We start from the raw sequence: 26,291 nt of genomic DNA, 5'->3' as shown, positions 1-26,291 counted from the left end.
CCTCATGTTGTTTTAAAGCTTTATGAGTTTCTTTATTCTGTTGAACACAAAAGAAGATATTTTGAGAAATGATGGTACTAAGCACATAGTTGATGGTACCCATTGACTTCCATTTTTTTTCCTACTATGAAAGGCAATGGGTACCATCAAGCATCAAAATATTATCTTTCGTGTTTAACAGAAGAGAGAAACTCATACAGGGTAAGTAAAAATTTACAGAATTTTTATTTTATTTTAGGGTGAACTATCCCTATAAGAGCAATGCCATGTAAGGGCAATTTTCGGTTCCTGAAAAAAAAACCGCTTTACCAATGGGAATCATTTCTTTCTTACAAATGTATAGTCTACTACATACTACAAACTACTACAAAGACCATATTAGGAACTTGTATATGCAAAGGAAATCTAAACTTGTAAAACAACATAGGCCTTACAACACTGTAAAAAAATTCCGTAGAAATTGCTGCTGGGTTGCCGGTAACTTGCCGTAGATTTAAATTTATGTTTTTTACTGGCAACATTTTGTTCAAAGTTAAATGAACATTACACATTTACAAGTCTTTGTCTTTACAGAGTAAAACTAAAAAAACAGCATCAAGCAAAACATTCTGGGAAATAAAATCTGAAGCAAAAAACAGAAAAAGGTTGATGATGATTTTTGGTTCCCAGAATGCTTTGCATGAGGCTGTTATTGTATAGTTTTATTCTGTAAAGATAAAGACTTGTTAATATTTAAAATTTATTAAACTTTGAACAAACTCTTGCCATTAAATAACATAAATTTAAATCTACGTTAAATTACCGGCAACCCAGCTGCAATAACATTGTCATTTATACTGATTTTTTTTACAGTGAAGTGTATGGTGTAAGAAACAAAGATGGGGTAAAAAACAAAATCGAATACAGCGCATGTCCTTTGAATATATACTGTATGTATTATATTACACTGTTGGAAAAAATGGTCAAGTAATGATGTGTCACTGGGGCAATACCCTTTACGTATGAGGTACTAATATAACCTCTTTGGGGTGGTTTCCCGGACAGAAACTAGACTAGTCCTAGACTAAAATAAACTTACGGTAAGAGCTGTGCAAACTGAAAACAACTTGTAGTGACATATCTTAAAATACATCAGTGCCGTTTTTTTGCCTTAAAATGCACACATGTAATGTTTTTAATAAGGCATGTTTGTTCAAACTAGTTCTTTTTCTAATTAAACTAAGGTCTAGTCCTGGCTTAAGCTATAATCCCTGTCTGGGAAACCACCCCTTTAGGTGCAAATGTGAACTTTTTGAATGGGTACCAGAGAGAGCTATATCTTGCTGTATAAACATAAAAAGCTGAACTTGCTTTAATGATGTTTAATATTTTTGTCTTGTTTAAAAGGCACCTAACCTAAGGGTTATCAGCAATATAAAAATAGTCTCTGGTATCCCCAGAGTCTATAAAGTTTCAGCTCAAAATACACCACAGATCTTTCATTATATGATGTTGAACATGGCCATTTGTGGCTGCAATGAATAGCTTGCTGTTTTTGTGTGTGTCTCTTTAAATACAAAGAAAGCTTCTGTCCCCCCTCCTTGTATGCAAACTAGGGGGTAGAACGCTTACACGTGTGCTTTGAACTACATCAAAACATGTGTTTCTGGCAGAAAGTTGAACTATGCACTCATAAAGCAGAGTCTGTGAACGGTTATGGGTGGGGCTTTATCAATGTGACATCACATTGCTAGGGAATCCCCAACAGCCTGTTTTGTGTGACTGTTGCGGTTTAAAGGAGATTACACAAAGAAGAATAGACAGATTTGTATAATAACAGGATATTTCTGCACACACATTGGCGACTCATTAGAAACTCCTTTAAAAGTGCACATTTTAGATTAGGTCACTTTAATATTTTCTTGCAATGTTCTACCTGTATGTTCTTCATACAAACTCTTGTGATAGATTTTGTGTATGGTTTAGTGAGCCCAGAGGTCTTAGTCATTAAATCTGAAGCTGTAACAGTGAGGGTGCAGACAAAGACTATGAAACTGGTTTATAGTGAAACTACAGGGAATATCGACAGGATCTTGATGAAACTGAAGAATTTCTGTTGAGGCAGTGAAAAGAAAGAACAGGAGTTAAATTGACCAAGGACCGTCTTTCTCTGACATCAACTTTTTGTTTAATACATGTTGTGATTCAAATAATTGAGTTATTGAGTTAAGTTAATTAAAAATCGCCTAATTTTAGTAATGTGACACTATTAGTGGTTAATCCATCATATTTTTGTTATTAATTGTTTCATTAAACAGTCATTATGTATATTGAGGAGGGTTTATTTAATTTAATTTACTACCCCAATCTGAGGAAAAGTCATTAAAGAAGCCGCAGAGGTTCTTGTGAATGATTTGCGGTGGCCTCTGCTCCAATTGCGGTTATTCTTAGCCCTTGTAGCTCCAGGCAACTGTTGCCATGAATACATATCCATAGATACGATCACTAGACACATTATTGTTGCTTCTGAAGTATTGAAATTAAACTCTAATGGAATATTTTGCCAGTTTTTGCATCTAGGCAAATAAACAATTACTTTCAAATATGCACAAATATGAATTTTCAAAGGCAACTTTTAATATCAAATACTACATTATTCAAGACTTTATTGGAAGCATTTGCTTTCCTTCCTCTGATCCGTATTATTACGACTGTTTCTCTGCTGGTGCTGCTATACGTGCAACGAGTTCAGAAAAGAAATTCTGCATAAAGAAGATACTGTAAAGTACAGTAAACATTACAACAATGATAGCACTTTGATAGATGATGGAAACGTGTACATGGACTAACAGCCCAGTCACACAAAATGATGTACCTATAGTCACATAATTTTTGGATTCTTTTTCGTGATACTGTCATGAATTTCTGCGTTTTTTCATGTCACGAATTTCTGTTTACGTGTCATTGTCACGTATTGGTTACTCAACTGTTTTGTCCTATTTTCTTATCATTGTCACTTCGGTTTAGGGTTAAAGGGATCGCACACCGGCCGCGCAGCTCAGCGTCGCGTCTACACTGTAAAAAATCCAATTAATGAAATGTTGGACGGGCAAAAATATATAAGTTAAACCAATTTTTTTGTTTGAGCTAGTTGAGAAGACATATTATTTTAAGTCTAGATAAATCTGTGTTTAAAACATTAAATGAATGGTTATTTTCAATTCCAGTCAACATTCAGAATGGCTAATGTTGACTGAACTAATTAAGACAAATCAGGTAAATATGTGGACTTATGACAGCTTTGTTTCCTGACAACAAAATGCTCAAAATATTACTGTTATTTGGTCACAAAATGTAATTGTAAGAGTTGTTCAGGCGTGAATGTATGTGCTTAAAGTTTAAATATGCGGTCGGTTAATAAAGATAGCGTCTATTTAAAAATGTGCTCGGACACTTTCGGACAGAGCTCCATATGAGCTCCAGATGAGCTCCAGAAAATCATCGGCGCTTAAGTGCTCACACCCCGCCCAGCGCAGCCTCGCCTCGGCAAGCCCATCAGAAATCGACTTCTGGCTCTGATATCTCTGTGGCGTTTAAACGTGATTTAATTCATTTTAATTTCTCATACTTAACAATGAAAGGGTTATGTTTTAAATCATATTTTAGGATTGCACTTAATTGATATGGCTGTTGAGTGATGTTTCATATCTTTTACATTTGTTATAACCGGACTGCATGCGAATTTGAACTTCAGAGCTGAAGGAGCGGGTGGATAAATAGTCCCAATATCATAACAATCTTAAATAAAACTTCTAAATATACCCGTGTGTGTACCCGTGTGCGCGCGCGCGCGTATGCGCGACCCGCTCGCGCGCGCGTGTGTGTGTATGTACAGTATGTGCGTGAGTTTTTAATTTAAAATGTCTTAACTCGGAAGGATCTGGACTGGAACACAGGTCATTTCATCTGAGATCAATCCGCACCTAACAGCCTGAATCACTTACTGATTCACATGACACAAGTCAACATCCGTTTCCTCAAGTTCACGTCAGGTAAGTGTTTGTAAATAAATGTTAATTTTAGACTATATTATTTGGCAAAGACGCAAATACTCGACGTTTTTGTAAAGATATAAGTTATATAAAGGTGAGTTATGTTATGTGTCCGAGTTAAAGTGGAGCTATTTTAGTTAAGATTACCGGACAGGGTTTATTACTCCATCTTAATTATAATTGGGACATTTTTACAAACAAACCTTATAAAATACAACACTGGCGTGCATTTTGAGACAAAACAATAGCACTCATATGTTAAGAGATGTCAGTATTTTAGTCAGTGATAAGTCCTGTTCGAGAAAACCGCCCAATAGTGTTTAATTCAATTACGTGTGATGTCTGAGGGAAATTTGGCAATTTTAGGGTATGAAGTCTTTCACCGTCAAGCTTTATTATATTAAACATGTTTTTATGTATGTATTTATATTCCTCTGTTTATCAAACCAGAGCGGTGATGATGTGGAGAGAGGCAGAGAGGGATACATGGCGAAAGAAGTTCTCCTAAATGGCCCTGGAGATGTTCTGACTGATTTTGGAGTGCTTTTGGACTGTTTTATGCCCTCTATTTAGAGAAGACTTAATTCTGTATGTTCAGTCTGTATGATAAGTGAATAAAGCTTTTGTTTTTATGTGACTGAAGTTAATTATTTGTTAACAACACCAGCATAAATTATTTGATAAATAATTTTAAAAAGTTTATTAAGTATTCCCAAATAATAAATATTAATTGAAGTAACACATAAAACATTGAGTAAATACTTAAAATTTAATTGAAAGAGTCTTTGCTGTAAGTTTTTAAAGATTCAACTGATTAAAACATTTTAGTTGAATGAACTATAAAGCTAGTTGAGCAAACATACTTTTTTATATTTGAGTCAAAATTGGGCCAACTAAAAAACATCAATCCAGGTAACACTTTGGAGTCAGAAATTGAGTGAACGTAAAATGTCTGTGGAACTAGTTACTAAAAAATAATTCATTGAGCCAACAATTTATTTTTTACAGTGTAGGACAACTCGGAGGTATTGTAAACCAGAAGTGCACAGGCGGCGCCAGATGTGCGTATACTCATAGAAAACAATGTGTTCGATTTTTTTAGAACGGCGTGGCGCTGAGCGGCGCGGCCGGTGTGCGATCCCCTTCAGATTTACATAAAATGACATCCTTACTCAAACCCAACTCTAACCCTAATGCCAGGCAACAATGGTTTAAAATTTAGAAAATATAAAAAATAAATAAGAAAAATAGTATAAACCAATACTTAAAGTGACATCCTAACCAACACCAAATCTAACCCTAAACCCAAGTGAAAATTTTTTGAAAATAGGAAAAAGCAGTTGAGTAACCAATATGTGACATTGAAAAAAGGCAGAAATTCGTGACAGTATCATGAAAAAGAATAAAAAAATCAAAGAATCAAAAAAATAATTCTAAAAAAACGTCTATGTGTATATTTTAAGAAAGGGGTCCCTCTCTTAAGGTTCACCATTTGTGGGGGTCCCTGCCATTTAAAAAACCCTGCATTAACTAATGTGACACAACTTTTTATTATAAAATATATTAGTAAATGTTAAAATAAACATGAACTAAAATTAGTAAATTCTATACAAGTATTGTTCATTCACTTTTTTATTATTTATTTATTTATTTATTTGAGCAGCAAAAAGCTTATACCGGTAAACACCCTCCCCAAAAATTTAAATGTCTTAAACGTTAAAAATGTCTGGGTTAATTTGACCCATAATGGGTAAATATTGGACAGAACACAACACTGAGTTAAAATTTACCCAATACTGGGTTGTTTTAAACCAACTGCTGGGTTATTATCAGTGACGGGTCGTGATTGCTCATCCGAGGGGCACAAATTCAAATTATGTGTTCGGGGTGTTACGTTTTTTGTCAAAATAAGTGCCTGCTGCACACGCGTCAAAACCGTTTATGATAAAAGAGACGCTCACGTTCACAAAATACACGCAAGACACTCCCTTAACAGTAAACTCTGATTACACATGAGATTATGCGAGTATCATAAACCCTTTAGACGCGTCTGCAGCAGGCTCTTATTTTGACAAGACACGTGATGCACATAGGATCACTAGATGCACAGAACACATATTTTGAAATGACGAACCACACACATGACGGGCTACATACATGTTGTGACGAACTTCACATCGAGCGCCCTTGAAAAAAGTAGTCACCGGCCACCCCTGGTTATTATACCCCACGGTTGCATAACAACAAGCCAACATTAGGTCATTTTTAAAGCAACACTAAGGGGCTGGACACACCAAAACTTTTAAACGCGGCTGAAAACGCCTTGAGGACGCCGAATGCCAGCTGTTTTTCAGCTGAGTGCCAGCTTTCTTCAGCTGAGCGCTTTGATAGCTGTGATATTTCAGCTGCGAGCCGGTTGGTTGGTAATGTCCCGCCCCTCCTCCACTGTGATTGGGTGGCCGTGTGAGAACTGACATTGACGAGCGGAGCTTTTCTCCCAAAGTTGAATCTCTTTCAACTTTCGACGTTCAGCGCCGAGCGCGGAAAAACCGCCGAGCGCCGGTTTTCAGCGTGGAAAAAACCCGCTAGCTGCTGGCTTATTTGAAAAACGCCGAGCTTCCATTGGAAACAATTGAAAACATGCGCCGGCCGCGGGCGTAAAAGTTTTGGTGTACACAACCCCTAAAGAGTTTTTGCTCTTTGCTCCCCCTACAGGTTAGAAGCGTAATTGTCCATTACCCACTGTTGTAAATACTGCTGGCTTTGATTGGATTGTAGGTCTGCCGTAAAGCAAGTTTTTGTAGTTTTCACTCAAACTACAGGACCGCGACCTGACGGTTGGAAACTTCTTTAGTGCGGTTTTGGCCAATAGAGGGCTGCAAAGCGAATGTGAAAGTGCCGTTCTCCCTGTATCGAGTGGATGAACGACTGAAACTTTTTCGGAAACGTTATTTTAAGGTAAAAAAAACTCTTTGGTGTTGCTTTAACCCAGCATGCGTTCTGTCCGATATTTACCCATTATGGGTCAAAAATAACCCAGCCATTTTTAGAGTGTGGTTAGTTCGTGTTACTAATGTAGTTAACTAATGTTAACAAATCTAACCTTATTGTAAAGTCTTATCAAAATTTTACGTTATATTCACAAAATCATATCCCTTATTGTAACAAGTGAGGAAAAGAAACGCATGTGTGTTTATGATTGTAGTTATAAAATATTCATCCTTTAACTAAAACGTTTTAATCACTAATACTTGCTGTAACAGCAAGACTGAACAAGATACTCTTAGACACATAAAACCAAGTAGTGTACGGTATCCAGAATTTGATCTTTTGTTGGATCCTATCAAGATATACGGTTTCTCCCATCATTCATTTGTACACGCCAATTCTCTGTATGGAATTAAACAGATGCATCAAACAGGTTAATAAAGAAGTTGAGTCAATGTTGTCCATTATTACTATATAAAGACTTATCCCAAATATTAACGCACAACAAAACCCTAACATGCACTTGGAGACATGGATGAAATATGGTGTATATGCAAACGTACATAAGGCAAACTTAATCCTCCATGTGTAGCCAGAACTGCAGCTGATCTCTGGGTTGAGAGGAATAAATGACTTAAAGGCTTTACCTTGTGCTTTTAATGCTGTAAAATACTGAAACATAGGGTCAAACACCTGTGCTGAGACAGGGAGTACAGGACTTTCTGTCTCTCTCTCTCTCTCTCTCTCTCTCTCTCTCTCTCTCTCTCTCTCTCTCTCTCTCTCTCTCTCTCTCTCTCTCGTGGTTTGCATTCTGCCTTCACTTCACATATCTGGCCTGTGTTGGCTCCTATACAGCTTCAGTGTCAAGTAGCAGGAACAAAGTTTGATGGAAACAGTGCGCCCAACATGGCTGGGGAAACTTCTGCTGTCAACCATGTTTTAAATCCAACTACCCATCGATCGGCTTTCATCGATTTCATTATTTATTTTCATGTCACCAAAGAAAGCAGGGATGGCAGAACATCAGCAAACAGCAGCTATATATTGTTTTTTTACAATTCCAGTTCTTGTGAGTACTCCAAGGGGAAAGATATAAAAGAGTTTGAGACACAAACTTAAAGCCAATATAAAAAGTGAGTAGCTGTGCGCTACAGTGGCTTTACTAGGGTTTACTAGTGGAGATAGTTTCAAATGTTAAGCAATATAGTAGAGTATTCAATATAGACATGCAATCACATGATGCCTGTTTCATTGCTGGTGAAGCTATTAAAACTGTGTACCTTGCCAAGTAAGTACATAAATTACAGTCAAGCTTGCCTTTTAGGAAACAAAGTTGGCCACATTATGTAGTAACAAACAGTGTTGGGGAAAGTTACTTTTAAAAGTAATGCATTACAATATTAAGTTACTCCCAAAAAAAGTAACTAATTGCGTTACATAGTTACTTTTCATGGAAAGTATTGCTAACATTACTTTTTAGTTACTTTTGCGTTACTTTACGTATCGTTGGCTGAGGCTTGATTTCTTTCAGGCCTTGCAGGTGTTTTTTATGACTGGAAAGTTCTGCATTCAGAAATTGCATATTTCTACACAAAAATTTTGAACTCTGGCCTGCCATCTCAGTTTCTGACTCAAACTGTTCCCACACATAGAGTGCATAATGTAGCTACATTTAGTTTAATTCCGTACATATTTTTTTACCTAATTAATTAAACTAAAAAAGTAACTTGCATAATTTTTTTAAAAAAAGTAACTAAAATATTAATGTGTACATTTAAAAGTAATGCGTTACTTTACTCGTTAATTCAGAAAAGTAATATTATAACGTATTGCACGTTACTTGCATGCGTCCTCCCCAACACTGGTAACAAAACTAGCTAACTGCATATATTTTAAAGGGATTTTTTATCTTTATAAAAATACATAGGATGATTTTATAATCTGATTATAAAAAAATGAAAATTCACTTCAAGGTTTTAACAACAAGATATCACGTAGATGTGTTTTGTGGTCTAACTCACACAGTGATGCAAAAAATAGGGCTATTGGAAACGATGCCATAGAAGAACCATTTTGAGTAAATGGGTCTATAAAAAACCTTTAAAGGCGGGGTAAATTTTAAAAAAAAACACTTTTGAAAAGGGAGTCGGGCCAAGAACTAAAACACACTTGTAGCCAATCGGCAGTAAGGGGCGTGTCTGCTAACCGACATCGTTGCCTGGGTTGCGTATGTGTGGGGCGGGTCTAACAAAAGAAGGTCCAGATTCTATTGTGATTATTTAAAGATCCATTGACTAAATGGTTCTTTGAGGAACCCAAAATGGTTCTTCTACGGCATCTGTGTGAGGATCCTTTCAAGCACCTTTATTTTTAAAAGTACAGGGGCCTTATTTTAAAAAAAGTTTTTGTAGTAAACAAAGGTTCTTTAGATTATACAAAGTAAGAAAAAATGCCTTAAACCTTTGATTGATTTTTATTTTATTTTAGAAAACCAAAAATGGTTCTTATATGGAATCGCTGCAAATAACTTTTTGTAACATATTTTTAAGAGTAACATTTGCGGTGTTATTTTTTTACAAAACAGCTCTTTAACTCTTTCACCGCCAGCGTTTTAAAAAAAAGTTGCCAGCCAGCGCCAGCGTTTTTCATGATTTTCACCAAAGTTTAATACCTTCCAGAAAATGTTCTTCTTTAAATAAATAAACATACAATATACCAAATGAAAGAACAGACCCTCTGCTTTCAAACAAAAAAAAAAACGTTTCATCCTACCTTTAGTGGTTCTTTTGCAATCAGCTTTTGAATATGGGTAGGTTTTTGCAAAAACACCATATTTTGAGCAAAAAGCAAAAATAATTCCATTTTTGTGACGAACTTTTCATAGAGATCCCACTCAGAGCGATCTTTAAAACAGACACGGACATGCAGCAGCTTGCCATAGGGCAATACTTCCAGTTTTAAAAAGTTGCGGAAGGGCGCCACCTGGTGGATAATAGCGGTATTGCGGAAAGACAGAAAATCTCGTCATTGGCGGGGAAGCGTTTTCTCTTAATTGACGAGATATCTCGTCAATGGCGGGGAAAGAGTTAAATTGTTTTATGCATTATAAATTAGCCTAGACTTTTTGGATAGCTTATATTAACCTGAGCCAAGTCTAAAAAGAACAGCAATGACAGTTTTATGCATCCCCCCACTTTTCCATCTCTTGACGTGGAGAAACGGTCTAGGTGTATTTGGAGGATAAAACAAAAAAGCTACTTGGGTTTTTTCGCAGATTTCTCAGTTTGTCTCACTTTATCTCTATTTCTCTCCATCACCATCTGCTCTGTCTCAGTTTCTCACTTTTCTCAGTGTCAGTGGACGCTCATTAAAATGATTGCCCTCTTCCCCAGGGGAGAATTCAGGGTTACGGTCTACAGCAAAGTACATTCATTACACCCACCAGCCTTCAGTTGTCACCTTTAACACAAAGTACATCCGAAACAAGGAAACCCGGGGCTCGACAAGACTGTTGTTCCATTAATTTCTTTATTCCCAAGTCAGACGCCTATTTTTGTTCCCTGGTGACAGACAAGCGCTGAACGACTGTGTTTTCTTATTTAGCCATGTCTGGTGCTTATAAAGCACCTGTCCAAAGGGTGTGTCACAAATGTTACCTTGTCATCTGTGGGATAGGATTTCAAGGTTGTGTTAATCCGCATTGTGCATATCAGTTCACACGTGACTGTCCGTGGAGTAACATTTTCTTTAAACGCCATGTTAGTCATCCTATTAAATTATTCGCAAAGAACATTCAAATTTGGCTTAATTTTAACTTGAATATAAAAATTGGCTAACATCATTTAAAATTTCATGCAAAGTTATAATAAAGGAAGACACAGAGCAGTCAAGTGCTCTGGCCTGGCATCGGCTCTACCATTTATTTTTGCCAGCTATTTTGGCAGGCGAAACAAGTGCACTATAGCCAGAGGGATGGACATGCTAGCAGAGACTTCATGATTCTGTGAGTGAGCAGGAAAATTACTGTGATTTCATCTCTCGCTCTGACATTAGTGTCGTGCCCTAAGCTCGTAGTTTAGAGTCCAAAATCATCTGTCTTTATGGACAAAAAAGCATACTGAGACAAGCACCTCACCAGCAACTGCAGGCTTCTTTGGAGAGCAGGTAGACAGATACTTTTACTGTACCTAGGGTGGCCATACGTGCCATTTTCACCGGACGCGCCCTGGCCAGGATTTCGGGTGCGTCCTCCGGAAATCACTTTGGTAAACCGCACAGTAATCCTGTCCAGGACGCGTCCGGCGAAAATGGCGTGTTTGGCCACCCTACTTTTACCAGAGTGGATTACAGAAGGTGTGCAGTCTTGGACGCTAGTTGGATACCGGCATGGTATATTTGGCAAGAACATAAAGGTTTTCACAGGTACGGTACAGGACAGGTTGAGTGCAAGGACAAATATTTCTTCTCTCTTTAGCTAGAAGCTTCCTTGATGCTGTTGCATTTAGCTCCACAGCCCCGGGGAGCGCCTGAATCCACACCAAAGGCGGGATGCTTTTTGTAAAGCACATTTGTCCTTGTGTTAAAAAAGTTAGACATAACTCTTTGGAAATGTATTGTGATTTGTGTTCCAAAGGGTAAATCCCAAATATCAACATTTGCTTGGAAGAGTCCCAAAATGAAATTATTTCATTATTTTCACTATTATGAAGCTTTAGTAGTTATGTCATTCAACGAACGATCAATGCATACAAGTTTCCCACATTGAGTCTTCAGAGAGTGAATATTTCATCATATGGGACTACACTGTAAAAAAAATTCCGTAGAAATGACAATGTTATTGCAGCTGGGTTGCCGGTAATTTACCATAGATTTAAATGTATGTTATTTACTGGCAAGAGTTTGTTCAAAGTTCAATAAATTTGAAATATTAACAAGTCTTTATCTTTATAGAATAAAACTATACAATAACAGCCTCATGCAAAGCATTCTGGGAACCAGAAATCATCATCAACCTTTTTCTGTTTTTTGTTTCCCAGAATGTTTTGCTTGATGCTGTTTTTTTAGTTTTACTCTGTAAAGATAAAGACTTGTTAATGTTTAATGTTCATTTAACTTTGAACAAAATGTTGCTAGTAAAAAAACATAAATGTAAATCTACGGTAAGTTACCGGCAACCCAGCTCCAATTTCTACGGAATTTTTATTTACTTTATGAAAACACTTTTGCACAGATTGCCAAGGGTTCAAAGGCTGGCCTCCTTAACTAAGCTGTAAGCAAACTATAGTAGGGTAGAGCGGGGACAACCTAAAGCTTTTTGGTTTTGGCTCAATCATTAAAAACAATTTGAGTTTGATTATAATCATATTTTTACACAAGCAACACACACATCTCTGCTACAAATGAACATTTGAAGTTTGTTTCTATTACTTACCATTCTTGGACAATTACACCAAACGTGACAGAAGTGCAAACGTTACAACTTACCCTATAGGTGGGGTCAATTGTAACAGGAAGGGGGTTAGTTGTAACACTTGCTAAAAATTAAGTTTGCAGGCAAATATTTCAATACTATTTTGTCTATATACTTGAAGTGGATATTGTTTATATATCTGTCTATAATAGACAGGTATCCACACTGTATTCATTCATCCAGCCCTTTTCAAACAATAGTTCAATTATGAATGGATACAAATGTCTAAATATGTGAGAAAAAGCAGCACAATTATGACATTTTTTTATAATTTTGAAATAAAGTCTAATTTAAGCCATTCAGTTCATTATGATTTTAATCTTTGACGTGACCTTATTCAATCAATATTAAAGATTTGAACAAAAATAAATTTGACATGATTTTTGATAAGACAGGCACATTTATTTTGTTGGCAGCCAGCAATCATTTGTATGTAGCCTATTTAAAACAACAGCAAGAATTACGCTAACATTAGCGTTTTTCATATCGTAAGTGCTGAAGGGTTAGTTGCAACACAGCGTTACAATTAACCCCGCTGGGTCAAACTATTTTCAAGCCCACCAAAAAAGTTGCTAAGAGCTACAGTATTTCAAAACGATGCTATGTTTTAGTCAACAAGACACTGATTAATATGACATAGCACTGGATTTGGTAACTTACACACCCAACTTAGAAACCAAAAAAAAAGTATGATGAAAAAATTTACTTACATGCCACCAAAACACTCATTCCTCAGTATCTCTCTGAAAAAACTTTATACATTTCCAATAATTTGTGGGAGATCATCTTTTAGCTGTGTGAAAAACAAAATGCTCAACCTTGTGCAACAATGTAAACAGTCTGGGTTACATCTAACCCCGCGTTAGTTTTTGCCCCGCGCACCCCTACTATTCACACAGTATTACTATTATCTGATGACCTCGTGTGATTAAGAAATGACCCCCCTACATTCGCACTGGATAAGCAAAGCCTGTGATTTTATTCAAATTTACCGACTTATCTCCTGAAAATGATGTTGAGCCTTTGTGTAACACCATGTTCTATAGACGCAATGCAGTAAAAGGAATCTTTTCAATGTTAATCAGAGTTTTTTGTCCTAATCAGCAGCTGTCAGCTCTGCCTCTACAGAAATCTCATTTAATGAAAGTTCTGCACATTCTGTATATCAATAATCAAACATGGACAAGGAGAGATTAGACATGTAAAAGCAGAAATATATAACAAAACCCTTAACACGGAAAGCCATAAGAAGCGGAGGGATATGTGTATGTATGTGTGTGCGCTTACAGAAAAACGAATTATGAAAAAAATTATGTATGACCCCGCCAAATTACAGACATGGCCGATTCACATGAAATTAAGATAATTATTACAAATTACTAGGGGTCACCAGGTAATACTAATTCCATGCGAATAGCACACCTGAACTCAGGGTTGTAACTTTGCACATTTTTGTTTGTATGTTTGTTTTCTGATGTCACGTCCAGTTCAGTTTCTAGAGGCACATTTAACTTTTAATGATGATTCTATACAGATAAGTCATCCCCTTAAGTAAATAGCGGCAGTATTGATCAAGGCATTTCTCATTTGTTGGCTGTGCTATTCTACTGCCAAATCTCCCAAAATAAATCACCTGTTTTCTTCCCAATATGGTTCTTTAATTATAACACATCACTTGCAGGCAGGGCAGTTTGTTTTTGGATCTAACTGGCTGTCATCTTATTTACTCAGTGGTAGACAACAGATGGAGCAATACAATCTTAAATCACCTAAAGTGTAGATGCGCCAACCTGGATCACCTACTGGAAAAAGATCCCAGTACAGGAACCTGTTTTAACGATGACAGAGACACTTATGCATATGCATGTTCCCATGTTACGACACATACCTCTAATAACTAGCTCTTAATATAGATCTTCCAGGAGAATAGTTTGAAACATTATATCATTACTCATTTTATGTGATTAAAGTTCAGATGTGTTAGTTGGTGTTTTATGTAAAAAGTGTCCCCAAATTGAGAGTTAATGTCCAGGAAATTATAGATAAAGATTTAATTGTCGTGGTTTTTAGGGTGCATTCACATTATGGAAAACAAAACGCGCCTGGTTTGTTTGAGTAGTGTGAGCGCTCTGTACTATTCCACAAGGCCAGCGCTAAACCAACTTAAACCAGCTTTGACCAGCATGGAAATTTAAGCTGGTGTTTTCAGCAGTGTTGTTTAGCTAGGATTATACAGAGACAGTTCACCGTCAGAGTCTTGGGTATAATGGTGATAGACGATCTTGTTAAATCTCTAATTCGCAGGTCGACCAGACCTGCATCTTTAATGTTACCGGCTCAGATCTTTAACCACCGGGCTCCAGCCGGCTCACTTGTGCGTGGGTATTTAATTACACAGACAGAACGTTAAGGAACATATTGATGTCAATGAGGTCTTGTTAATTAAAACTATTATAAAGAAAATAGTAAAGGACAGCAGGTTTTACGGATCCTTCTCTTCGCCAGCAGACAGAGAGCATTATACTAATAGACGCTGTAGACAGTGAGCTCCCTTCATATTTCCACTAGCTCAGCTTAAATAAAGTCCTGAGTAAAACCAAGCAACCTGGCAGATACAGTATGACTGCTCTCGGTTTTTTAATTTCAGTACCTGTTGACTCAAATTCTGACACTAAAGTTCAAAAACACCTTTTGCCTTAGCCTGTGGCCTTTTGTATTTAAACAGAGGAGAGTACTGTATTTAATTATTACATCTTAGTTCCTTAAAATAAACAAGTATAATTCATTTGCTTTAAACATACATTGCCAAAAATAATTTCCCCCCAGTTGAATGGCTTCCAGAAAATTATTCTTTAAATATATAAACATACAATATATCAAATGAAAATAAAGAAAAAAACATTTCATTCTATCTTCCTTTGTTCTCTTTTATCACCTCTCAAATATGGGTCAGATGCAGAACGATGATCAACATACAGAGTTTTGACTGTTTTTGGATCTGTAGATGCTTCAGTGTTTATAAGTTGGGTAAGAGCGCCACTTAGTGGAAAATAGCGGAAATATGGTTTGCCGTAAAAACTCGTCATTGGCAGGTAATTGTTCTCTTTATTATTGAGATAACTCGTCAATAGCGGGGAAAGAGTTAATAGCAATTGCAGTTAATTTGTATAAATACAAATTGTATGTTTATACATATTAATTTGCGGGGTAAGCTTTAGTCAGTTAAAATTTAAAAGGTAAATAAAGATTTAGGATGTGGAGGAATCTGACACATACATACAGAACATGTGTATAAATCAACATGATCTCACGAAAAGTCGTATTATAGTCACGCAAAATTTTATTTGTGTCCATGGCACGAAATTCAGCTTTTTTATAGCCTTGAGCACAAATGTCTTTTTCGTGACACATTTCTACAAATAGTTTCTCGTGTCCATTGCACAACTTTCTTTTTCGTGTCATTTTATGTATTGTTTTGTCATTTTTTCCCCCTATTTTTAAATCATTGTCGCTTGGGGTTGGGGTTAGATGGGGTTTGGGTTAGGATGTACTTTTATGTATTGGTTTCTACATGTTTTTCTTCCGCTTTTAAAACTATTCTCACCTGGAGTTGGGGTTTGGATTATGATGTCTAAAAATGTAACAGAAAGTGACATTTTCTATAAAAACTATTTATAGAAATTTGAGTGTCATAAAAAAGACATTTGTACTCAAGGCACGAAAAAAGCTATATTTCGTGCCATGGACACAAATAAATGCATCAAATTTTGCATGACTATAACATGACTTTCCATGAGATCAGTCTATAAATATAAAGCTCAGATGCAAAACCCTCTAAGTACATCTAACATGTTTTCTTGTAAATTAAAATTTTTTAAAAGGCTCTTAATGTATACTAACTGGTACAGAAATGGCCTAAGGCCGGGATTAAGCGTATTTTAAGCAAAAGTATTTGATGAGGTACTTTCAGTTAATATCATTATGTCATTGTTGGCGAATGTGGAGTGTCAAGGCTTTTGCATCTGAGCTCTTCAAAAAAACAACTGTGCTTCTGTATAGCTCAGTGGAAGAGTATTGCATTAGCAGCCCAAAATATCATGGGAACACAAATCCTGTTAAAAAATGTATAGCTTGTAATGTACTATATGTCACTTTGGATAAAAGCATAAGTAAAATGCATAAATGTAAACTGCCAGAGAAAAAAATGTATCACGATTTCGATTTTTCAAAATCAATCGAAATTAAGTCATGACCTTGAACTTCGAATTAAAAAAATTGAATCGTCGATGCTGCCACGCCCATCTCATCTGACGTTAATTAAAACACATTTTTAAGGTGCAAAGTTCTGACAGGAAGTTTCATTTTATCAGGTGTGTGCGTGTACCATATTTTTCCACTGGCAGCACAACTAACATGGAAGGGCATCTCCGGGTTCAAGATCAAATATTATATTTCATAAAAGTCTAGTCTAAAAATGGCATAGCTTTAAAAAAAAAATTAAAAATCGAGAATCGAATCGTGACATTAGAACCGAAAATGTAATCGAATCGAGGATTTGCAGAATCATGACACCCCTACGACTGTGTGACCAGCATTTTTTTAACATCTTATTTTTTGGGACCCCCTTGAAAATTAGATGTTACATCTCAAGGGGCTATCCTTTCAATAAATTCAAATTTGCCATTTTAAATACTGAATCATGTCCGAAAACTCTTCTCTTTTAAACAAACCAGATAAGTAACGCATTGGCTTAAATGAAATATATCTATATCTATAGTCTTTCAATAAAATTTAAACGTGTCTGTAGATTACTGTGAAATCAGCTTATTAGTAATCAATATAATTGATCAGACAGTCTCATTATGTCAGTAATGACAGTCAGGATTGCATATTCAATAATGTACAGTATGTACTGTAAATACTCTATACTGTATTTTGCACCTAAGCTGAGTCAGCATTTATAAAAGCAGTAACTTTTTTCTTTGGTCTTTCTGCATTACTTTCCTCCATTCACACTTCAAGTGACCAAATCCGTTTTGAACATTGATTGAAGCAAATGCAGTTTGCAGCTCACTTAAACGGCTGGAAAAGCAAACTCCTTGGACAGGTATAGATTGTTTTGGAGCCTTTGTGTATTCAAGGCACTTTCACAGAGGAAACCAAAGACATGAAAGGCCACCTTGAGAGCTTACCTTTGTGGCTGAGTTCTTACCCTCATCTTCATTCATTACTGAAGTATAGGGTTGCCCTCTGGGTTTTTCACACTTTGAAAATGCTTCCCCCAGTCCACCGAATAGGAATCTGTGCTACACAGACAGATAAAACAATTTTAAGTGTTATGACATATTGTGAAGGTTATTGGCTGGGTGTTATAACAACATTGTATTCCAGTCCATCCAATTTCGGTGTGAAATCATGCCTGGATAGTTTTCAATCCATTCCTGATCTTCACCCAACATACAGTAATTTGTAAGTTTGTTTTATTGTTCACAGTGCCATATATCCAGTGCACTTTATGTTGTTTCTTCCAAGCACAGAGGATAAATATTAGCTCTTTGTAAATCGGGTAGTACTGTTGCGTATGCATATCATTTCTGTGCAACCAAACTGAATTGGAAAAACAAGGATTGATTTGCCAATCATTTCCCCATCTGGCATTTGTGGTGCATCAGATAGTCAACCCCCAAAGTAGTGAGGTTGCTATACTTTCATCACATTTGTACACATATACGCAGATTTTTTGGCTGTGGGTGCCAGGCACAAAGTCACGTAACGCTTTGGAAAAATGGAGGAAAGAGGCACAATAGTTTTCGATGCGAAATGTAAAGCGCCCCCTTATTCCACTAATTCATTAAACATCGGGATCATACATTTTACAGGTATTTCTTTCCTGACCTTTGCTTTGTTAATGCAATACTCAACCACCTGAGTTACAGGACCATTGTTTTAATAGCACCACAATGCATCAGTTTCTTACTTGGTATATTTTACCTGTTCAGTGCCCTCAAAAGTCCATCTCTTATTCACTGACCACCCATAATCCATTTAAACCGAACGCTTTTGCTGTTATCTATTCAGATAATAATTTCATTTAGTGCATCAGGTGTTACAACAATGCAGGCAGTTTGTGCAAATAAATGGCACTATTAGCAGTTGCAAATGTCTTACGTCTAGTTGTCTCTGCATAAAAGTCTGAGATAGGATGTTTTTAAATACATCTAAAGACTCTAAACAGCTTTGGGAAACAGATTTCACTGTACATCCACTTTGCTTTTTCTTGATCTTTAAAGAACATCCTGTCCTGGAGAAATCTTCGTAATCTGCATACTTCTGTTGCATCCAGATGTTTTAAGTCTGCACGTTGACACAGGTCACAGACGGACACAGCTGTCAGTTGCTCCGCCATGCATGCACCCTGAGTCTCTCTCTCTCTCTATCTTTTCTGTAACTTTATGTCTCTTACTCAGTGAACAGTGACCAGCTGGCAGCGCTGTAAGATCCTGAAGAATTTAGAAATGAAATATAGATTTTTGTCTGAAATTCCTCCTATATGGAATAAAAACCGTATCTGTACGACATTTCAGCAAATAAAAACATAGCAGATGATGTCTGATCAGTGTAATCCGATGACAAATTGAATGACTATGTAGTGCTTTGTCAGTCCATCAATGTTTTAATGCACAAGACGTCACTTTTGTGCTATACTGGCAAGCACGCCTTTGTAAGCCGCCCATACTTTGGGGAAAGACTGTGTGTCAGAGAGAGCTCATCTGGTTTTATTGTAATCCATCTTCAGCATTGGGTTACCCAAGAATGGAGATTGCTCTGTTATATTAATCAGGAATGACGTCCGCTTCAATCTGATCAATTGTTTTCAGTTTAAAGGTGACAGGCTCTGTCAGAAAACATAAAAGCTTAAAGTGCAACTATTTTATTGCTAAAAACAATGTTATTTTGTGTATTTGGTATAATACAAAGTGTTTGCGTGAATTATGGTTACAAAAACACATATTTTCACATACCGTACATTTTTGTAGCTCCAGGATTTGAAAAGCGCTGTGTCCCTGATTGGCCAGATAATCTGTACATTGTGATTGGCCTGAATACCTCTGACGTCAGCCGGAAACGTAACATTCCTTAACATGTTTGAAAGACTGGGTTGCTAACAGGAGTTAACTTATGCTACATACACAGCAAACACGTGGCATCGCGTTACTCGCTCTAGATTACTCGCGGGATTTAACTTTGTGTCATGCAAATTTTTCGCTCGAGTTGAATATTTTTGTGCGTTTGAGGCAAATAGCGCTTGTTTTCTTGGCAAAAACACGCCGCCCATGACGCGTCATTCGCATCGCCCCACGCAAGACGCATTGACTTTGTATGTAATCTACTCGCGCAAATCGTTGAACTCGCGTCTGGTGTGAACCCACAGTTACAGGCTGAGTCTGAAGCGGGAGGATATTATAATAATGTCGTTCTTGTCTACATCACCAATCCCAGGAAGTAAACTTTTGCTTACAATCCGTGTGTTTGTTTTAGTCCAAGAAAAGAAATTTACGTTGAAAACGATAACTCGCGTCATCGTTTACTTTGGGGTTTGTAAATTTTGCATATCGTTAACATGTACTAATACACACTTACACACCAAAGTAGGGCTGCAACAACGAATCGATTAAATCGATAAAAATCGATTACTAAAAGTGTTGGCAACGAATTTCATAATCGATTCGTTGTGTCGCGTGATGCAGAGACGTTTAATAAAAAAAAGGAAAAACTTCAGTTAAGCGCGGAGCGGATTGAACACACTCGCACTGCGTCCCAAACCGCCTAATTCCATACTATATAGTAGGCAAAGAGTACGAGAAGTAGTGCTTTTCACCTACTATATAGTATGGAAGTATGCGGTTTGGGACGGAGCGTCGGTCTCTCTCGCGCACTGTTGCTTGCAGAGTTCGCCGCCTCATAGACGGCGGAGAAAAGACAGGGCGGCGGAGAAAAGATAAAGAACAGCAAAGGTAGAGGAAAACCACATGTCAGTGTTTTACCCCACCCAAACGTAAGCGCGTCACCTGGAAGTTATAGCCGGCAAAGAGGTAAACAAACAAAGACGACACGCTTATGCTTTATGGAGCGACGACAGCGAGTAAAAAAAGTTTCTAGAACGAATAAAAAACTCCAATGATATTAAACAAAGAAATAAAACGTTGAGAGAGAGTTGTATGAAAGCTTTTCCCCGTCATGGACCTGTATGTTAAATCATCACGCCGTCACTCTCCTGCTGTTCTGTACTGCGCGCTCCAGCTCATGCCGAGCAGTGACCAACATACAGTACATCATACAGTAAGTGCCGCCTTTTGTTGCATTTTGTTGTCTTACATTTTTTAAGGCGAAGTAATGAATGGTGTATTTGCATTTTGCACAGGAGTAGAAGACGCATCTTTCATTTTCACAAGACGCATTTATCTGGCCAAATGTAAATGGGACAGTTTTAACAAATGAGATGGCTATCCGATCAGAGAAAACACATAAAGTCAAATATAAGGTACAAAGCTGTCACTGGGGCAGTACCTTTTATAAAAGGTCCTAATATGTGCCATTTAGGTACAAATTAGGGCTGGGCCGATACCACTTTTTCATGTCTGATACCGATCTCGATACCACAACTTTGAGTATCTGTCGATACCGATACCGATCCAATACCATCTCTATCGCCATTTTAATAAATTAAGCTGCAAATAACACATTTGTTAGCCGTACAAAAAGCAAATTTAAGACTCAGTGAAACATTGTGCAATACTGCTGCTTCATTTTTATTTAAATGTTTCAAACAGACTAGAGGCAACATTTTTAGTTAGTCAGCAAAACAATTCAAAATGTTAAGGTGTAACTTTGGACAATTTAGAGTGCAACTTTGTGCAAATTCATGTTGCTCAGCAAGTCGCGCTTTACCCCAAGTTGCCATGACAAGGTATGTGTTGGTATTGGATCGGATTGTACTCCCCGGCCTCTTCGATATTCGATCCAGCCATTTTCGCAAATATCGGACTAATATTGATACCAAATATCGTATCGGCCCACCCCTAGTACAAATATGTATCTTTGAACTGCCAATATGTACTAATATGCACTTTTTGGTCACAAAGGTGTACCTTTTTGAAAGGGTACTGTCCAGTGACAACTTTTGTACTTTTATTTCTGAGAGTGTACTCATGTACTATCTTTTTGATCCCATCAAGAGAGGCTTCTTGATGGGAAATGCATCATAAAAAGTCTATATATTTGGCAGATGTAAAGCATACATGTGTATTTTTTTGTGGTAGTCCATTTTTATTTTATTTTATTATTATTGTAACAGCTCAAGGAGGTGTGTTCAAGGAGCAACATGTTTGTGCAATTTCTAAAGATTTTAGTTCTGTTTTGAATAAGGGGTTGGAAATGAATGCTTTTCTTGTTTTTTGTTTTTTATCCGATTCATCGATTAATCGAACAAATAATCGACAGATTAATCGATTATTAAAATAATCGATAGTTGCAGCCCTACACCAAAGGAAATGTAAAAACGTGAATCGGACAATAGGTGCTCTTTAAAGGAACAACATTCCCAAAAATTCTGGCATCACGTCCTTACTCTTTGTTTCAAACCTTTATGATGACAGTGTTTCTCTGTGGCACACAAAATTTCAATATTTCAATATTTTCAATAACAATGACCACTTTTATAAAAAAGAGTGGATATTATTTTTTAGAAAAATTATATTTTGTGTTTTACAAAAGAAAGTCACGTATCTGAGAACAACACAAGAGCACATAAGTAATATATATTATTATTTATTCCTTCAGACTTAAATTTACAAGAAATAAGCTTGTGCTCCTGATGTTTTTAGTGATGTATAAATAATGCTCCTGTTTGCAAAGTTTTTCATCTTGGAAGCAACGTTGTTTATGACTTTGAATTTATTTCTTCTACTGAATACATTTTACTCATATCAAGCCTTTTTCTGAGTGCCATCCTCTATAAAATAACTTAATGTGACTAAGTTTATTGGTATGATAACCATTCATCCTGAAGCGCAGGAGAATTCAATGACTTGTGCCTTTTAAGCTGCCTAGCACAGTCATCTCTTCACACAATTCAGCTGCTAAATTCCTGCTTTGTGCAATGTCACCAAAAGATGACTATCTTAAAACATGGCTTTATCCTGTTTTTAGAAGCCCTTGCTGTGGGGAATTGAATGCATTTGTCCGACTCAAGGACTCGAACAGGTTACACCTCCCTCTTACAGGCTGTGCACACCGGTGCCAACAACAAAAATGGGTATTACTGTAAATCACAACATCATATACACAAACATCTATAGGACATTTGAAGACCTACTGTATAGAGTTTAGAAACAAAATCCATCTCAGTATATTAATGGTCAGTTCACTGTACAATAATAATATTTATTCTAGACGACTCTGCCCTTCATCAAACACTGTTTACTTTGGGGGATGCGCAGCTGTTCTCTTAGTGCCAGGAGTTTTGGCAGCTCTTTGACTGATTTAATGTGAATGAAAAGATGCTTTCTCTCCATCAAAGAAGCTGTGAGAGGAAAGGTGATAGTGGCAGAATAGATGGAGTGTATCTCTGTTATCCAAACCATTCTGTAATCCGTACCCATGCTGCCACCTCAGCCTGTAGGCTCATTAACAACAACAAATTTGTTCTTGACACTAATTACTGCTTCCCAGGAAACTGTGAAGCAAAGCGAATGAAAAGCGGCAATCTACTCATCGTTGAGGCATTACATAGTTTAAGCCTGGCAAATGAACACAATGCCTGTGGGTTTTAGTTTGTCAAAGGTGGACTGTCGAAAACACAGGGGTTAACTTGGATTGGCTTTGTTTTTTGTGTTTACTGGCAAACCCAGCCAGATCGGTGAAGGTACGAGCTTTACAGAAACCGCTCCATCAGTCTCTGTCTCACGCACAATACAATCCAATCTAATTTCCATATGCCTTTTATAGCAGCTACTACAGGCCACCCTGAGGTAATTGGCATTTACGCATTGTGTGCAGTTTCACATCGAGCGGCAATCGGCACGTACAAATTTGCTTAGTGGAGCGCAGGCGATCCGCGCACGTTGCCGAGCAGGCCATCGGGCCAAACATGTGACGGCAGAGGAGGATGTTATAATGGAGATGAAGGAAGTGTGGGTGGACGGCGGTACTCCTCCCTTTGCACCAGATGTCAAGTGTTACCGTATTATCAGAGGACAGCAGCACTGCCGCTTTTCCCTGGAGGCAAACACAGACAGTTAGCAGCGTTCATTCAGTATCATTACCAAACGTTGGGTGTTTGTTTTTCAACAGACAGCTGTAGTAACTGCTTCTGTGGTTTTCTGTGACTGGATCTGTCTTAAACACCCAGAGGAGTCAAAACGTCAACTGAAATGATTTATGAACTCGGGATGACAATAAAGCAACCCGTTTTGCTGGGAGGCTGGTGTCTGTGTGGAGAATTGCATTTGGATTTAAAAAATATGACACTGCGGTGTGGCATGCTGTCTTTCTGTTCCTCGATCCAAATACCGGCTGGAGTTTTGTTTAGTGGTCCACAAATATGGTTATTTTTAGATGTATGTGAGATCTAAAATGCATATTTGAATTGAGAAATATGAGCTTTTTTCAAACATAAATCTTTGGGTTAAGGTTGAGTAAAAGTAGTGAGCCTACATTTTAATTTGTTCATCAGTTTGAAGAGTTTTTATTATCTACTGTGTGCTTGATTGATTTATTTACCCTGGTGTGTGTGACTGAGTTAAAGACAAAGCTGGCAATTTTTCTAGTATGTAGTGCTTCATAATTCAATAGAAGAACCAATAGCTCAATAAAGAACCTGGAACATCATTTCTTTAAGAATTAAAAAGATGTTTAAACAAAATGGTTCTTTGACTAAATGGTTCTTTGAGGAACCAAAAACAGTTCTTCTATGGCATCCCTGTCATTTTTTGGGCCATTTTTGCCTTTATTTGACAGACAGTATCTAAGGGGAGGACTGAAAAGTACAGGATGGAGAGAGGAGTACGGGATTGACAAAGGCGAGCAAAGCCGAGCAAAGATTCAAACTCAGGTTGCTGCAAGTGCGACTGCACCATATGTCAAACCACTCCTCACTACACTATCGGTTCCTCAATTTTTAAGAGTGCAGTGTTTATACTATGCAGGGTACAATCATTTTGTAAGTAGAGAATAGTCAGACATGTCACGTTTGCTAAAATTTGCAGTATGGGGGTATGCACCTGACGTCACCTTCGGCGAGAGTGACTGCGGTTACGCCCACTGAGTGGCAAAAGACAGAGCGGCAGCATTTGTGTACAGTGTGAAATCTGAGAAAACACGGGGGAAATGCGTCTAAATTGGAAAAAAACTGTTGTGCCATAGACTTTACTAACAGATTAAAGAAGAATTCGGAGCTATCGTTTTACAGACTGCCAAAAACACAGAAAGGAGACGTAAATTGATCGTCCATGCCAACGTCCACTCACCACAAATGGGTTGACAAGTTGCTAGGGTAACTATCAAGCAGAGGTTTTACTTTCTACTTAAAAGTATTTTTTAAGTATTTGTATTTTATCAGTGGTTTTCTTTAGAAAACATACATTTCAAAGCATATTATCATAAGTTTTACTATATTACATTTCATATATACACGTTTTGGTTTTACATTTAATATTTAAGTACATTAACATACTTTTACTCAAGTAAAAGTACACAATTGCAATGTAATTAGGTATTTAACACACTTTAATATGCAATATTAAAGAATAGACAGTATGATTCTATGCTTTAGAATGTAGTGAAGTAAAAATTTTCCCAATACAAACATCCTAATAAAGCACAGATGCTTGGAAAATGTGACTAATGTAACTAAGTATTGTCCACCTCTGCTATCAAGTCCAACTATTCAATTTAAGCTGTCAGTTTTACTGGGATTTTCGCAGCAGCCGCTATGAAAACCAGCCATTTTGTTGAATCTGAAGAGTGTGCTCCGGCGTGGTCACATGGAAAAGTGACGTCATTCTCTATACAGCAGAGCATACTTTACTTGGCACTGTATCCCACAATGCATTGTTCTTGACTTTTACCATATGAAGCAGATAAAATAGTAACTGTGATTTTTTGGCAACATTGTGTACCTTTAGAAGTACAGTTAACTTTTTTTATAACCCTAAAATGTAACTGGTACAAAATAGTTCCTTAATAGGTCCTTAGGGTATAACATTTTAATGTGTTGTATACCCATAAAGATACAAAAATTAACCTTTGGTTGTACCAACCCAGTAACAGAAAAGGTACAGTTTTGTGTACTTTTTTTGTGTACATACAGTGTATGATATTCTGCTTTCACAGGTTCCAGACCAGTTTCTTGAAAAAGTCTATAAAATTCCATCTGCAAGAAACTCTGTAACTGCATTTGTAGAGATGAATTGTAACCCAATCTCTAAATGCACGCAGCCATTTTTGCTAGTGTTCTCAGTGTAAATGGTTAGAAATCATGTTTGCCAGGAAACATCGCTGGATGGACAAAAACGCTGACATTTCACCCTTTCAGAGTCTCCCGACTAAAAGCGTCAGTCAGACACTAGTTGCTGTGGACGAGGACACCTAAGAGCTTTCATGTTATATAGATGAAGCAGTGGGAAATATTTTCAAAGTCCTGTGACTTGAAACAGACTGTTTCTTTCTTGCTGAGGGAAACCGCTGAATACTAAGCAAACACACAGCGCTCCATCACTTGCTGAAGCTAACAGGAGAATAAT

The 26,291-nt window shown here is 37.1% G+C and overlaps 1 protein-coding gene across 1 annotated transcript in view; it reads left to right on the top strand.

The window, feature by feature from the left end:
* The window catches only part of kcnb2b (potassium voltage-gated channel subfamily B member 2b), a 120,204-nt gene that overhangs the window by 52,259 nt on the left and 41,654 nt on the right, over window positions 1–26,291 (top strand). The gene's annotated exons all lie outside the window — the stretch shown is intronic.

The sequence above is a fragment of the Paramisgurnus dabryanus genome, chromosome 22, assembly GCF_030506205.2.
Source record: "Paramisgurnus dabryanus chromosome 22, PD_genome_1.1, whole genome shotgun sequence".
NCBI lineage: Eukaryota > Metazoa > Chordata > Actinopteri > Cypriniformes > Cobitidae > Paramisgurnus > Paramisgurnus dabryanus.
This window is presented reverse-complemented; position numbering and strand designations above follow the sequence as displayed.